Genomic DNA, 16905 nt, shown 5'->3' with positions numbered 1-16905 from the left:
TTTTGGACAGGACAAAATAACCCTGAAAATACTGACACCTTTTGGTGTTATCCAAATGTCTTATGGATCAAATGCTTTCTGGACGTTTTAGACAGGATCAAATCTCGGCTAACCAACATGGCATATCCAGTGACCTACTCAGAAAGAAAAACAAACAAAAGCCAGATATTACATACAAGGCTGTCCAACAAAACTCAAGAAATTAAGTTTCCCATATCCCATACACACAGAAAGCTAACGGCACTGGGAGCCTGAGATGGGGTCAAGAAGGAGGAAGTGGCACCACGGTGGGATGAGAGGACTCTGAAAAGGGGCTGGGATTATGGGATATTTTCCAGACTGGCGTGGCAGCAAGAGTGAATATGATGAGTAACAACACAAAACTAAACTTATTTTTCAGCACGTGGCTATATTCAGACGACCGTGTCCTTTGTAAAAAATTATTGTCCTACCAGGAATAATCACATTTTCTTTAAGACTGTAATTCTCCCCTTAGCAATGCACAAACAGACACATTCAATAACACTGGATATAAATTAGTTTAATAATCTGTAAGGTTTACATTTTCAGTGTTTTCCTTTGATTACTTTGCCCTCATCTTTTTTACAACATGATTAACTTTTCTGGATAGCCTGTTTCCAAATTCTTTTACCCACATAAAGCCTAGAGTAGATTTACACTGAAGCAAATAATCTTTAAGCTTCAAGACTGACCATCTCCAGATCCCATGCAGTGGCACTAACACAGTTCCACATGATGTACGTTTTGACCTTTTTTTTTTTTTTTCTTAAAACAGCAGTTCACTGAGATGGCCACATTGTTCCGCATTGACTTCCTTCCATGATACTTTCCTTATGTTAGATGGCCCTAAGCCCATCATCAGAAGAACATGGGAATGAGAGGAAAAGAAGGTTTGAAATGTTCAGAGCCAGAAGCTAGTCTGTGGACAAACCTAAAAGCAGTTGCATGTAACTGTAAGCAAAGAATTTGTATCTCTTTGATAACTAGTTAAAATGAATTCTCTTTGGTAAACATAAGTTTTAATATTTTTGCTGGGAATCATGCAGTAGAGAATGTATTAAAATCTCTGTAGTTTGGAGGTACACACTGTAGAATATTAGAAATATAAATTCCAATTAACCATCCAAAAAAGACAAGACTAAATTGTCTGTTTTCCCTGTGAAAGTGAAAAAGGGTTAGTCACTCAGTCATGTTTGACTCTTTGCAAACCCATGGACTGTAGCCCGCTGGGCTCCTTGTCCATGGAATTCTCCAGACAAGAATACTGAAGTGGGTATCCATTCACTTCTCCAGGGGATCTTCCCAACCCAGGGATGAAATCAACATCTCCTGCATCTCCTGCATTGCAGGGAGATTCTTTATACCATCTGAGCCACCAGGAATATTAAAAATGTATTGTCATATTAAGAAAGAAAAAAGAATAATTTATTGTCATTTCTTTCATTTTAAATATTCATTTATGCCTAATTATGAATGACTATTTTTGTCGTTTTCTTAAATTATATAAAATTCAATTTCCCCTACATTCATCCCAAATCACTAAGACTAGGATTTTATTTTCCTTTTCCTTTTAACTAGAAACTGTCATTACTTCCCAATATGTGTCCACAATATTGTTCAATTGGACACCATGCTATTTCATTCAACAACAAGACACTGCTGTTTTCGCTTCTTACATCTTTCCCCTCACATAATCAAAAAGCGGATTTAATTTAAACAAACTACCCATGATTTTCATCTTTATGGCATTCTAAGTCAATTTGCCTCTTTCAACTTTAAAGATTTACTTCAGCATTATTAGGGGCTTCCTTGGTGGCTCAGACAGTAAAGAATCTCGCTGCAATACAGGAGACCTGGGTTCAATCCCTGGGTTGGGAAGACCTCCCTGGAGAAGGGAATGGCTGTCCACTCCAGTATTCTTGCCTGGAGAATTCCATGGACAGAGGAGCCTGGAGAGCTACAGTCTAGGTGGTCTCAAACATTCGGACACGACTGAAAGACTAACACTTTCACTTTCAGTATTATTACTTGCAAGGCCATGAGTTTAATACATATGCTTTGTCTTTGAATATAACTTTCCTAGATTTTCTTTGGAAGCCTTAACTTTCTTTATCTGTCACTCTGCCGCATTCTATAGCACATGCTAAAGTTTCTTCTTGTCTTACAAATTTTCTTTTCTCCAGAAAACTTCTTTTCCATCTAATTTTTCAATATTAGCCAACACAATATGTTTTACTTTGCTTTCCTGCCCAGAGGACCTTAAGGATGTTTTCTTCTGATCCCTTAGAAACTCCACTGAAAGCTAATCCATAAAAACAAGCTACTTGTGTCATGTATGCGTTAGTCATATTTAATTATCTTTCTCCAGATCAGTTGTTTCTTAGCTTTTGAACAGAGAAAAAGAAATGTTTTTGAAAATCAGATGAAAGCTATGGGCTATCTCCTTAGAATGATAACTCACACACCAAACATTTTCCATTTAATCTCAAGGGTACTGCCCCCGTGTTAAGAACCTCTGTTGTGGACACAGATATTCAAACTATATCCTGAATATTTGTTTCCCAGAGAAGCACACAGTCATCTCTGAGGTGATGGTGTTTCGTTTTATTCCTCGTACTTTCAGATATTTTCTAATTTTTCTCTTTGTGTATAAACTGAAAAAATAAGAACATTTTTAATTGAGATTTAGTTGATATATTACATGGATAAAGAATATATTATTCAACCCTGAGAAATATGGAAATCCTGCCATTTGTTAAAACGTGGATTAACCTTGAGACCATTATGCTAAGTGAGATAAATCATACAAAGAAAAACTGGAAATATGTATTTTGAAAAAATGTAAAGTCTTCCAAAGGAGGATCAAACGCTGTGGACTCTGATGATAGAAGATTCATATGAGAAATGTACAAGTAAAATAAAAAGAATACACTTCTATTTTTTTCTGTAAGGATACTTTCATGTTTATTTCATTTAGTCTATAGTTTCAGCACTATCATTACAATGTATGGGCTTCCCCAGTAGCTCAGCTGGTAAAGAATCTGCCTGCAACGCAGGAAACCCCGGTTCAATTCCCGGGTCGGGAAGATCTGCTGGAGAAGGGATAGGCTACCCAGTCCAGTATTCTTGGGCTTCCCTGATGACTCAGCTAGTAAAGAATCCACCTGAAATGTGGGAGACCTGGGTTCGATCTCTGTCGAAGATCTCTTGGAGTAGGGAACGGCAGTATTCTGGCCCGGAGAATTCCATGGACTGTATAGGCTATGGAGTTGCAAAGAGTCAGACACAACTGAGTGATTTTCACTTCACTTACAATGTACACCAAAAATACATCTTGCTCAGACCCTTCTTTATAGATACAATATCATGATATTTCCCTTCTGTTTCTTTCTTATATCTTCCTTCAGTCTTCTTGATATCTTTTTCATACATTCTAACTAACTCCTATATTCCTATTCTGTAATAACCACAGTCTGATAATGTCAGCATTCAGTATAATTGGGCTCAGCCTGAATTTCATTGTCTTTTTTTTTTTTTATCTTGACCTTCCACTTCTCTTATGTTTGACAAGAATTTTCCTATTAAAGGCTATGCATTCTCTAGATACCACCGGTATCAGCTGAGTCTGTGAGCCAGCCTCATCTCCATTTCTCTCCTGCACGGCGTGTACCTCTGTGCTCAGTCAAGTCAAACTCTTTTGCGATCTCCTGGAGTACAGCCTGCCAGGCCCGTCTGTCCAGGGAATCTTCCAGGCGAGAATACCGAAGTGGGTTGCTATTTCCTTCTCCAGGGGATATTCCTGACTCAGGCACAGAACTCACATCTTCTGCATCTTCTTCTTTGGTGGGTGGGTTCTTCATCAGCTGAGCCACCAGGGAACCCACTGGTTTATAATATCCTCACGAATCTCAACAGCTTTTGTACTATCTCTTTGCATGGCCTTGAAGAGAGAAAAAATTCTCTCTATTCCTGATTTGGCTAATTAACTACACTAAGTATAATAGAAACATGGCCCATATCTATCCCCAGTCCTACATAATGATTTGTTCTTAACACTGAATGAGAGATTTCTAGAAGGCTTGCATATTGCTAACGCTTACTTCTGGGCTTATACTATAAACCTCCTGAATCATACTTGTCAGATCATATGCTAAGTGCGTTTCATGGCTTATTTTAGTTAACTTTTATAATAACCACAGCGACTAATACCCTGCTGTACAGATGGAAAAACTAAGGATTACCAAGACAGAACAACGCATAGTAACTTAAGAATTGAACCCAATATCTTTTACTCCGAAGTCAACATTTTAACCGATACTGTCTAACCTGACTATACAAATGTTGCATCAACTGTCACATTTTCTGCATCATTTTTCTCTCTGGCCCTCCTAATTCAATCATGGATTTCTCTATAAAGTCCCCTATCCTTTTTCATCCAGTCCTTCTTAAGAGGGGTTAAAAAAAGGTCTGGGATACCCTAGCATTGTTTTTAACACTGTCTTTAAGAAGATTCTGGGAAGGTTTTGAATAGAAAGAAGATAATAAAAAATAAAATTCCCCTTTCTATTCATTTGCTTTTCATTATTAACTATAGAAGCAGATTAAAATAAGACAAACTATTCCTTATAATATGGAGTTAAATTTTCCTAATGAGGATTTTTGATTAAGAAAAATATATCCTGGACATCGGTACCTTTAAGTGATATAATTTTACTTTTATGGAAATAAAACTAGCAATTCTATTTCAAATAATTTAATCACAATTAATGTATGGTTCAAACATCCCATCAACAACATTAACCGCTTGTCTAATATTATGGTTTTATGATTTGATGTTAACCTCTAAAGAAAAGAATGACAAAACGTCATACTATTTTCATTTCATTATTTCTTATATGGGATTTTACACACAAACTTTCAAGAGATAACTCATTTTGAAGAAACTGAAATCCAGTCTTCAGACATGACAATCAGAAAATTAATGTGAAATTATCAGTTTCCAAAATCAACTTATTTCGTGGTCTATAGGTAGCATCTATAAATACCATTTGTCTACAGATGAATTCCAGATATATGAACCTGAGCCTGATATCCACACGGTCCCCTTGGTTATTTCTGTCTCATGCATGAGATTAAGAACCCTGTCTATTCCACCTTTCTCTGCATTTTCAAAAAATGGGAAACTGCCTATTATATATTAGGTATTCAATAGTGATTCACTGAACAAGAGAACAAACTCTGCTTTCAGAGTTCACAATTTACTAGAAAGCAAGTAGGTGATTACTAACTGCTTATAAACATTCTAAGCAGTATTTTTGCTGGTCCTCACATAATTTTAAGGTATGTAGTGAATATTATCAGTATATCTTTCCAATGGTGGTACTTTTACAGTTATGTAGACCTCACTAGTAACTGAAGTTGAAAAGAAGCAAATACTTATGTATTTTGTGAATAAAGGAATTGGTTTCCTAAAAAATGTTGTTAGAGAAGTTATTCATCATAACAACTGTTGAGTGATGGTCACAATGTAAATTGACCAAATCTTTTTCTCAAGCTGCTTGTCAATATATGTAATGAGTCTTAAAATGTTTAAATTTTAATAAACTTCACTTCTAGAAAGTTAAGGAAATATCACAACATGTTTGGGCTTCCCTGGTAGCTCAGATGGTAAAGAATCTGCCTGCAATGAAGGAGACCAGGGTTCGATCCCTACGTCAGGAAGATCCCCCGGAGAAGGAAATGGTAACCTCCTCCAGTACTCTTCCCTGGAAAATCCTATAGAGTGTTGAGCCTGGTGGACTACAGTCCATGGGTTCACAAGAGTTGGACATGATTTAGTGACTAAACCACCATCACAACATGTTTAGATATTTCCTTCTATACTGTCTACTAGAGAATTATTTTCAATATCAAATAGTTGGGAATAAGCTAAATAGTCAAAACTCAGCAAAAGTTTAAATAAATAACTGCACATCATAAAGAACGCCATTCATACATAGAGATGCATATCAAAAAGAAACTTCTATGCAGCTAAAATTTCAGCAGTACGTTTTTTTTTCCAGTGGGGAAGCCAAGAGTCCCTTTGATAATTCATATATTTTTCTGGTTTTACTTCTATTCCTTATTTTCTACAGTAACATAGGTTTCCTTTCAAATAAGGGAGAAAAACACATGTGTTGGGTTTGTTTCACATTTATGTAAAACAGTAACATTCTCCCACCCAAGAGCTGCACTGACGAGGTGAGAGGCCTGATACTCCAATGGGACAAATGTGATATAAAATCAATAGTCCCACGTCCGTAACCTCAGTTCCTTCACCAGTCCAACAATTCCATAGGTGCCTTGGAAGCAGTCAATGGAAGACATCAAAGCACTATCCAAGGGCCAAAGAAACGGCACTGAATCACCAACCTTCTTTTCCACAATAACTCCATGCTTACCAGAATAAATAATAAATATAGGGTGGCTCAGTGGTAAAGAATCTGTCTACAATGCAGGAGATGTGGAAGATGCAGGTTCGATCCCTGGTTTGGGAACATCTCCTGGAGGATACATGGCAATTCACTCCAGGATTCTTGCCTGGAGAATCCCCATGGACAGAGGAGCCTGGCAGACTATAGTCCATTGGGTTGCAAAGAGTTGGACATGACTGAGTGACTGAACGCACACACATAGATAGATAAGTAGAAAAAGAGAAAAAGCGAAGGATCATTTTAATTCTCCCTCGCCATCACTTCATTACACTTGCTGAACTAAACATCCATCTCTTATTCTCTTTCTGATACATACACTTGATGCAGGGACTTGTTGACTTTGGCCTGGAAACACATTTTTAACACTTACGCCATTTGCCTATTCTAGCAATAATTCTCAAAAGTAAACACGGCTCTGTTACTAAAAGTGTTTTTTACCAGTGATGGACAAGGACAAAGAGCTTCATTTCTGTCTTTGAAAACTAGGGATTTTAAGATTGGTTAAGTGAGAACAGGGGCTTTAAACTATGTACACAGGATTAACAAGGCTATGCCCCAACAATTCCGTTTTACTGAATCACAATCAAATTATAATCTACTTAGCCACGATCAACTTTTCTCATTTTTTTCCTGGCTAAAATAATCACCAGGATTCGCTGGTCCTGTATACTCTTTACTCTTGAAAGCAGCACAGATTTTCAGTTGTTTCTGAGTTGCTCTGCTTTTCATATGAAAGCTTCCTAATTGTACAGTAGGGTATGATTTGTAGGGACTCCAATGAAATAGTTTTTAAAGACTAGAAAAATTAGGCATTTTGAAAGCTCACTCAGAAGTGAGGTGAGCCCTTGAAAGAGTCTCCTCACTTGAAATAATTTTTGTAGAAGAAATGAAAATAAATTGCATCCGGGAAATGATATTCTATGTGATGCTCTCCAATTGATCCTAAGGGGTCATAACTATGTAAATGTTGCATCCTTCATTTTATCATCCTCTTACATCTCCAAAGAGTCCTGTAGTTCAAATAGCACAAAATGTAATATAAAGTCACTGGTGACACAGCAACCCTTCTGCTCTATTACAAGGCACTGGAGTGAGAGGAAAAAAAAAAAAAAAGCTTTTCTTATTCCTGGCATGTAAGCATTCATATTTTATGTTGAGTGATGTAAATTGTTAGGGGGCGAAAGAAAAAAAGAAACCGAAGAAAAGGTCAGATACAAGTGTGTTCTTTTGGCACCAGTCAAAATCTTTTCTTTTCTATGACGAGACAGCAATTTGCAGTGAGTAACGAAGACCCTTTGACAGGCTACCATGTAAATAAGCTGCTGTTGCACAAGGGCACAGACTTGGAAAAGAATGAAATATGGTCGTTATGGTTCCTACCTTGAGACTCCTTGGGATGAGAAGAGATGATCCCAGATATCTGTCACTCGTTTTTAAACTCTCCAATATGACTTGAGGGAAGAAAGCGAGCAGATATTTTACCAGAGATAAAGGAAAGTGATGGGATTACAGATTCATAGCAACTTTTTAAGTGCTCGAAATTTTCTTTATGAGCCTCATATGGGCAATAGACATAGCTGGCCTATGTTTCAACCAACCAGTTGACAGACTCATATGATATTCTCGTGAACAGAATGGCAAAAATTTGGTGGCGTTTTAATGGATTTAATAAGAAAGCCTGGAATACTGGTTAGTGCTTGATATACACGTGGAGTTTAGCTTACTGGAAATGTGCCACAGAATTTTTCTTGGACTTTTTTTGACTCGATTTTTAATCAACAACTTGAATTCACATGACAAACAAACATAATTAAATTTAATAGGAAAAAAAATAGAAATTACCATATTTAGAGAATCACCTACACAAATATGGAATCTAGCAGGCTGGTGGCTTAATAATACCTCAAGTTAAAAACAAATATTCTTAGGGATTTAATTGAAAAAGGTCATAATTAGCCATTAATTTGACAGGGTTTCTACTGAAACTTTTAAAATCTGTGGTTTTATTAAGAGGTGTTTATTATTTAGTCCAAAAACATACTTGTACCACTTTGCCATCCTCACACCCTACTTGTATTATTCTATTTGATTTTATATACATCTTTTAAAACTGATTTAACAACAACAAAAAGAGGTACACATCGAACATTATAATGACAAAAAGGAATTATAAACCTTTCAGTAAGACAATGGTTAAAAGAGGTTAGAAGGGTTAGCTTGGACAAAATATGACTGAGAAGTGATAGTGGCAATTCATTTTATTTAAATATTTTGAAAGCTATTGGTGAGAAGAAAATACACACTCTGTGATACAATAATGGACAACTAGATCCAGGGAGTAAAATTATAAGAAGCCGCATTGTTTCTTAGTGACAATATTTTTTAAAGAAATTTAATCATAAAAATGAACTGCTCTCCATCTCTGGGGGGAATATATGTGTGTGTGTGTGTCTGTGTGTGTGAGTGTGTGTCTGTGTGTGTGTGTGTGTGTGTGTACGCTACATTGCTTCAGTCGAGTCCAACTCTGCAACACAATGGACTGCCAGGCTCCTCTGTCCATGGCATTCTCCAGGCAAGAATACTGGAGTGGGCTGCCATGCCCTCCTCCAGGGAATCTTCCCCAGGCAGGGATCTAACCTGGGTCTATTACATCCTCTGCACTGGCAGGCAGGTTCATTACCACTAGCGCCACCTGGGAAGCACTGTATGTGTGTGTATATATATATATTATATATATATATATATATAAATATAAATAATGTATATTTTATATAACATATATATTAAAGTTTATATATATATATAAACTATATATAGTTTATATATATTATATTATATATAGTTTATATATATTATATATGTTTTCTATTTGTTTTTTAAGAAAGATAACTATCAAATTTAAGGAATAGCATAAAATGTTTTGAAATTGAGAACTGGACCAAAATTCCACTAAAGATATATAAATATTTAGCCATCTAAATGTTGATGCCAGCCATTATATTTTAGATAGTAGAACATTTATATTCCATAATGTCATTTCAATAGCCTTAAGCAAGTTTCTAACACTATGGGGTAATTTTCTTTCCTTATGTTTTCCAAATAGTGTAATATCTAAAATACTTTCTGGAATTGCAAAATTTGACTGTAACATGGAAACCATCCTGCCTTGATTTCAAGATTTCAACACTCACTCGTGTCCTGAGGCTGGGCTGCTCAAAAACGTTATTATGGAAAACAAAGAGAAACTGCTTTCAGCGAACATCTCTCCTGTTTCCTCTGGGGTTGTATGATGTAGTTATGGGGCTTTCAGGTGGCAAAGAACCTGCCTGCCAATGCATATGACATAAGAGATGTTGGTTCAATCCCTAGGTCAGGAAGAACTCCTGGAGGAGGGCATGGCAACCCACTCCAGAATTCCTGCCTGGAGAACCCCATGGACAGAGGAGCCTGGTGGGCTCCAGTCCACAGGATCACAGAGTCGGACACAACTGAAGCAGCTTAGCACACAGGCACACAATATAGTTATGGCACACTAGTGGTGTGGGTCAAATACTGATACCTGCTTTGGTAATGAAATGTAAATCTCTAAAACACTGAAGTTCACTATTTCTATTTGGAAATCTACAGCCTGACTTAAAATAACAAAATTTTAATAAAATTTGATACTTTTGTCTCCAGTATGATGGACTATTTTATGAACAACAGCTGCTTCAATAATATCTCTGAATAGGAATTCATAATCTCAGAGAGCATCATTCTACATTATCACTCAAGGAAAGAAATGCTGAAACATTAACCTGGGCAATTTTATCTACTGCAAACATCTCACTAAATGGCCCTCTTCTTTGGAAGAAGAATGGCGACCTTTGAAGGAGGAGAAGCTGGCTCTTAAAAGCCATCTGAAAGTTATTGGAAAAAAGAGAGTACAGTGGTTCTGTTTTACAATGTGCTCTATCGCATAAAATAAAAGTGGGAACTTCTCAGTCGTGTCCAACTCTTTGCGATCCCATGGACTGTAGCCCACCAGGCTCCTCTGTTCTTGGGAAACTCAGATGGTAAAGAATCAGCCTGCAATGCATGAGACCCAGGTTCGATCCCTGGGTTGGGAAGAACCCCTGGAGCAGGGAATGGTGACTCACTCCAGTATTCTTGCCTGGGGAATCCCATGGACAAAGGAGCCTGGCAAGAATGGGACACAGCTGAGCGACTAACACTTCACTATTAAATCAAATGACTACGCTAATTGCATGGATTTACTATTTATTACTAAAAACAGTGAGAGATGTCATCATTTGTGCATTTTACAATGACTAAGAATTGCCTCTGCTACAGAATTCTTTGGTTCTGAAGAAGGAACAGAGAACTAAAGCCTGTGAAGGTGTTTTAGAATTTTTTGAATCTAATATTCTTGTAGTCCACTCAAGATTTGGAAGCAATGACCAAAGTTCATACCTTAGATATGCTATTTCCTATGATTAGATCTACTTTATCTTTCTAAACCTGAATTTCCTGAGTTGGGAAATGGTGGATGGTTTTTAAGATTAGATTAAATATTTGTTGGATCTAAATGCGACTGATTTTCCATAGGTATCTGATAGGGCTGTTGTCTACAGAAATACGGTGGTGGTGGTTTAGTCAGTAAGTCATGTCCAACTCTTACAAGCCCATGGACTATAGTCTGCCAGGCTCTTCTGTCCATGGATTCTCCTGGCAAGAATACTGGAGTGGGTTGCTATTTCCTTCTCCAGGAGATCTTCCTGACCTAAGAATTGAACTGGGGTCTCCTGCATTGTATCAGTTTTTGAACTAATGATGTTAGGAAATAGAGTAACACAATCTCTTCTTAGGAACATCCAGAATAGAATTTTCAAACTTTTTTTTAATTGAAGCCTTTTCCACATTTCACTATTGTTATGAAATTAAAAGACGCTCACTCCTTGGAAAGAAAGTTATGACCAACCTAGATAGCATATTAAAATGCAGAGACATTACTTTGCCAAGAAAGGTCTGTCTAGTCAAAGCTATGGTTTTTCCAGTAGTCATGTATGGATGTGAGAGTTGGACTGTGAAGAAAGCTGAGCACCGACGAATTGATGCTTTTGAACTGTGGTGTGGGAGAAGACTTTTGAGAGTTCCTTGGACTGCAAGGAGAACCAACCAGTCCATCCTAAAGGAGATCAATCCTGGGTGTTCGTTGGAAGGACTGATGTTGAAGCAGAAACTCCAGTACTTTGGCCACCTCATGTGAAGAGTTGACTCATTGGAAAAGACCCTGATGCTGGGAAGGATTGGGGGCAGGAGAAGAAGGGGATGACAGAGGATGAGGTGACTGGATGGCATCACCAACTCAATGCACATGAATTTTGGTAAACTCTGGGAGTTGGTGATGGACAGGGAGGCCTGGCGTGCTGCGGTTCATGGGGTCGCAAAGAGTCGGACACAACTAAGCGACTGAACTGAACTGAACTGAATAGTTAACAGCGTGTTAAATTACAAATGTATTCATTTTGTCATATACTGCATCTCTCCACTTAACTGTGAGAGGCACCACTATAATTTTTAGTACCAGAATTGATTCTCGGATTAAATGATCAATTTCTGCATCTCATATAAAGAGGAGCTAGGAAGGAGCAATTTCACTACAAACATGGTTTAGTCTTTGCTCATCAACAGAGATTTCAGCTTACAAAAGAACTGTGGTTTGGAATAGGTCATTTGACTGCCTAATTTTCCTCACAAAATTTTTACTTTCTGCAGTTTCCTTGCTTAGGGTCCATATCAGTCTCACTATCCAATTAGAGGAGGCTACATTCATTCAATTTAATTCAACACATATCTGTTGAATATCCAGCATTATCTCTCCTCACAGTGACGGATGTCATTTTTGACTTCAGGGGTATGTGTCTTAAGCTTAAAATGGCATTCATTACGTGTTAAGATATATTTGTACATATAACAATGTTTAAATATGAAGTTAGATACACAGGGGAGATGAAAATCAATAGATTTTGCCTAAGTTTATAACATTATTGCCAATATAATTAGTTAGCTTATGTCTTTCCTTTCCTCATTGGAGATTTCAAACTGTGGCAGAAACTGGAAAAGTAAAAAAAGTGTGCAAAATGGTTGCTTGTGTCTTCATGGGTAATTATTAGATGAAAGAGATTAACATTCATTTGATAGGCTGAGAGTCTCTGAGAAAAAGAACCAGTGTGTTTAGTATATTTTAATATACCTTATTCACTCATTCTATATGGTTTTTATATACATTTTAATGGTTTCAAGTTTTAAGATTCCCCCATACAATTCCTTGAACTCTCAGAGAAGTTGCAAAGGTAACAATGCAAAATATTAACAGAAGATATATTCTGGTATGTTGATATATACTTAATTCATGGGGTTTCATAATTAATGAATTTATAAACCAAAGAACAGATTGCATACGTAGGCACTACACAAATGTTAGCTTCAGATTTTCAAGTATCATCAGTGAGATGTTTCAGTAAATATCTTCCCTTTTTATTCATTTACTGTTTGATTTTTAGTCCTTAAATTGCTATATTTCTAGCTTTCTTCTACATTTCAATTTACTTCTTAAAGTCAACAACAGAAAATCTGCAACAATGAACTCAAATGGATTCTCAGGAAGCAAAGAGAACTCTGAAACCTCTTTCTGTAACATGTGGTAAAGAGTTGACTGGATGTGAGAAATACCTCAATTCAATATATACTGTTGAGCCAGACTTTACTGTTTTACCCTTAGACCGCCAAGTAATAGTACAAAACCTAATAGACCTATTTTCAAAAGTCCTACTTTGAAATGTAGAGCCTTGGACAAGTAGAACTGAAAACTTCTTGATGATTTCCCCCATCCATCCTCCTTCCCCCATCTACCAGCTCTCCCCAACCTGTCTTGAGCCAAGTGCAGTCTCAGATGGTTAATGATTTGCTCAAAGGATTATATTTCAACTAGTAGGAATGGAGACTCTTGAAAACTCTTCCATTTTAGAATTGCAAATTCCCCAAACACTTCTTATCAGTATCAGATATTCAGAAGACATCGTAGACTGCCTTGCATTATTATTAGTCAGTTACCAATAATCCATACGTATTATGCCTAACAGTGTTTCAGACATGATACCTGGCACTTGTGACACAGTCATCTCCCTGAAGGACCTCGTGGTCTTACAGAAATGCAGATGTGTATCCAAACAAGGATAAATACCAAGGCTTATAATCAATTCTGTTTGATGTGGCATGAAAAGCTTCACAGGTATGACACTAGTAAATTGAAAGATAATTAGTAATTGGATGTCCAAGAAGGTAAAGATGGGCATTCCACGCAAAAAGAATAGCACATACAAGTCACCAAAACATTAGTGTGTGGCCTTATATTCCCAGGTAAATTATAAATATATTGTAAACAAGGACTGTGGGTGATGTGTTTTGAAAATTACCCCACCTTCATTCTGTTTCCTAACTCACTAAATAAGTGAGAACTGATTGACTCCTGCCCAGCAAATAAGTTGTTATTATTCATTCCTTTTGAGTTTCATACATCTGAGGCTTTCTTCCAAAGTATATGAGATGTATTCTCTTTATGCCTCTGTTCAAAACCAAAATGTTTGAATTTTTAGGCACATAAATAATTTCTTCTAATATTTTCCTGGCTCTTACAAAAATTAGTTTTATGCAAAAGTAAGCAATTTCTCCAAATTAAGCATCTGCCAACTTATTTTCCACTTGCAGAGCTCATGGAAGATTTAGGCGATTCAAGATAAAGTCGAACATTTTAATGAATATAATGAAAGTTAATAATAAGCATAAAAATGAATTGCCTCTTGAAAAATTTACTGGATGCATAACTTTTCATTTTAGGTTGAGCTCTGAATTACATAGCCAAGTTTTTATGGGTTTATTTAAGTTATTCACATTCTCCTGAGTTCAATTCTGAATTAAAGCCAAAGAGAGGTTTAATTATCAAATAGCCTCTGATTCCTACAAGATATTCTGACATTTCTTCAAGTCTATCTTACTCCAGTATAAACATGAAAATCTACATTAAATTCTATAGCAATGTTAATGCGTATGTTAGTATATATGAAGAGTATTCTGTATTTGAATGATACACAAAGTGCTATTCACACACCATATTCTTATTTTAAAAATGAAAACTGTACTGCTACAAAGAGTGGTTTATAAAGTTAGGATGGCTAAAATATCATTCTTCAGTACAGTAAGGGTTCTACCATATTCCTTTTTAATGGATATTCACAGGGTCCCAATGATGTAAAAGAAGGCAATTTGGGGAATAGGAACTCAATAGTAGATTTCAGAATACATATTGATTACTCAGATTTTAAATTACCCCTTCCAATTCTAAATAAGTCATGGTACAGTCATACAATGGGTCATTATGCAGCTGCTAAGCGGTACACAAATCATCTGGCAGTCTTCCAAAGTATCTTAAATCAGGCCAGTTCTCTCCCATCTGCCTCCCTACTCCCTCCTCTCTGCTGTTTGTGCTGTTAACTAAACTGACTCTGGAGCCTCAGGGGTCATCCCTCAGCTTCCATTATTGCCCATCAACCAGTCCTTTTTCTACAAAGTTGCCAAAGGGAACTTTAAGACACAGATCACATTATATCACTCAGCTGCTTACATCTGCCCAGTGGCTTCCAACTCCTTTTAGAATTAAATCTAACTCTGCTCCCAAATTTTCCATCATCGGCGCCGCGCCTCCACCCCTGGCCCCTTCGGATCCCATTTGCATCCATCTACACCTGAGCCACACCTGACTTTTTCTGACACTAGTTTCCCCTTTTTCACTTCATGTTTCATCTTTCTAGATTACTATTCTCCAAGATCAACATGTATCTGATGGGGAGGGCCTCCATGGGAGCCCATGGTTAAAATGACCCATTATGTTGACTTTACAAACAAAGAATAAGATCAGTTGGTGATGGACAGGGAGGCCTGGCGTGCTGTGGTTCATGGGGTCGCAAAGAGTTGGACACAAATGAGCGACTGAACTGAACTGAACTGACTTGAGACTGACCAAATTGCCCAAACGATATTCTGTTTTCCCGCTGGCGCCTACCTTCTCAAGGCTATGAGACCATTGGATTACAGATCTCCAGCTAGGTGACCGCAGGACTCAACTACAGGCTAAAAATTAACCATCCCTTCAGAGAATTCTTCATTGGCGGGGTATAAGAAAGCCCCCATCAGAAAGGGAGGATGCTGGCTCTTCTCAAGGGCCAGCACCCTCTCATCTTCCCTCTAGTAAATTTCCCTTTCCTGGCCTGACTGCCCAGGGTGCTCTCTTTTTCTCTGCACTTGTCTTACAATCTGGTGCCAAAACCCGGGAGGGAAGATCCACCGCAATTGGGTGGGTTTCTCTAACGAGCCCACCTTTGGTGGTCCCCTCCCTTGGACCTTGCTGAGAAACCGAGACGATCCCCGGGACGCGCCTCTCCACTTCCCTTGCTGGACTGACATCCACACCCCGGCCCACACTGCATCCATTGGCTACAAGGGTGAGTGAAATCCCACCCTCTCGGATTCTCTCTCTCTCTCTCTCTCTCTCTCTCTCTCGCTTCATTCCTAAGTCCCCTCGGGCCCTCGGCCGGCTTCCCCGGCTGACTTTGCAACAGGGGATGCCCATTTCAAAGCAGACTATTATTACTCTCCGAGAAGGTCCTGAGAACTGGGACACCTTTTCTTTAGGACCTTTCTCCTCGCTTTCCCTCGCCCCTGTCTAACCATCCTATTTGGCCTCAATGGGAAATTCTCAATCTCAGCCCTCAAAATCTACCCCTCTAGGATGCCTTCTCCGAAACCTAAAAGCCTTGGGCTTCCAAGGGGAGATTAGACCAAAAGACTTATTTACTGTTCTAACACTGTCTGGCCACAATACACTTGATAATAGGTCCTGATGGCCAGAAAAGTGGAACTCTTGCATCATAATAATCTGCGGGACCTCGATAACTTCTGCCACCACAACGGCTAGTGGTCAGAAATCCCTTATGTTCAGGTCTTCGTCACTCTTCACTCTGAACCCTCTCTCCGTGAATCCTCTGAAAGTAAAAGTGAAGTCGCTCAGTCGTGTCTGACTCTTTGCGACCCCATGGACTGTAGCCCACCAGGCTCCTCCATCCATGGGATTCTCCAGGCAAGAGTACTGGAGTGGGTTGCCATTTCCCTCTCCAGGAGATCTTTCCGACTCAAGGATTGAACTCAGGTTTCCCACATCGTAGGCAGAAGCTTTACCGACTGAGCCACCAGCGAAGTCTCTTCTATTTCTCAAACACTCTTAGCCCACTCTGGGCCACCTCCTCCTCATACAGTGTCTCCCGATCCCTGCTCAGACTTCTGTTCTTCTTCTTCCTTCGACCCTTTGGACCACAGC

General features: G+C 38.2%; 1 protein-coding gene and 1 long non-coding RNA gene across 3 annotated transcripts in view; both read right to left on the bottom strand.

The window, feature by feature from the left end:
* The window catches only part of CNTNAP2 (contactin associated protein 2), a 2222175-nt gene that overhangs the window by 1808599 nt on the left and 396671 nt on the right, over window positions 1–16905 (bottom strand). The window lies entirely within an intron of this gene.
* Window positions 1–16905, bottom strand: part of LOC145524615 (uncharacterized) — a 47461-nt gene that overhangs the window by 21827 nt on the left and 8729 nt on the right. The window lies entirely within an intron of this gene.

This window comes from Giraffa tippelskirchi, chromosome 10 (assembly GCF_054371585.1).
Source record: "Giraffa tippelskirchi isolate mGirTip1 chromosome 10, T2T-mGirTip1v1.2.pri, whole genome shotgun sequence".
Taxonomy (NCBI): domain Eukaryota; kingdom Metazoa; phylum Chordata; class Mammalia; order Artiodactyla; family Giraffidae; genus Giraffa; species Giraffa tippelskirchi.
Note: the sequence above shows the minus strand (reverse complement) of the source record. Positions and strands in the feature narration are given on the sequence as shown.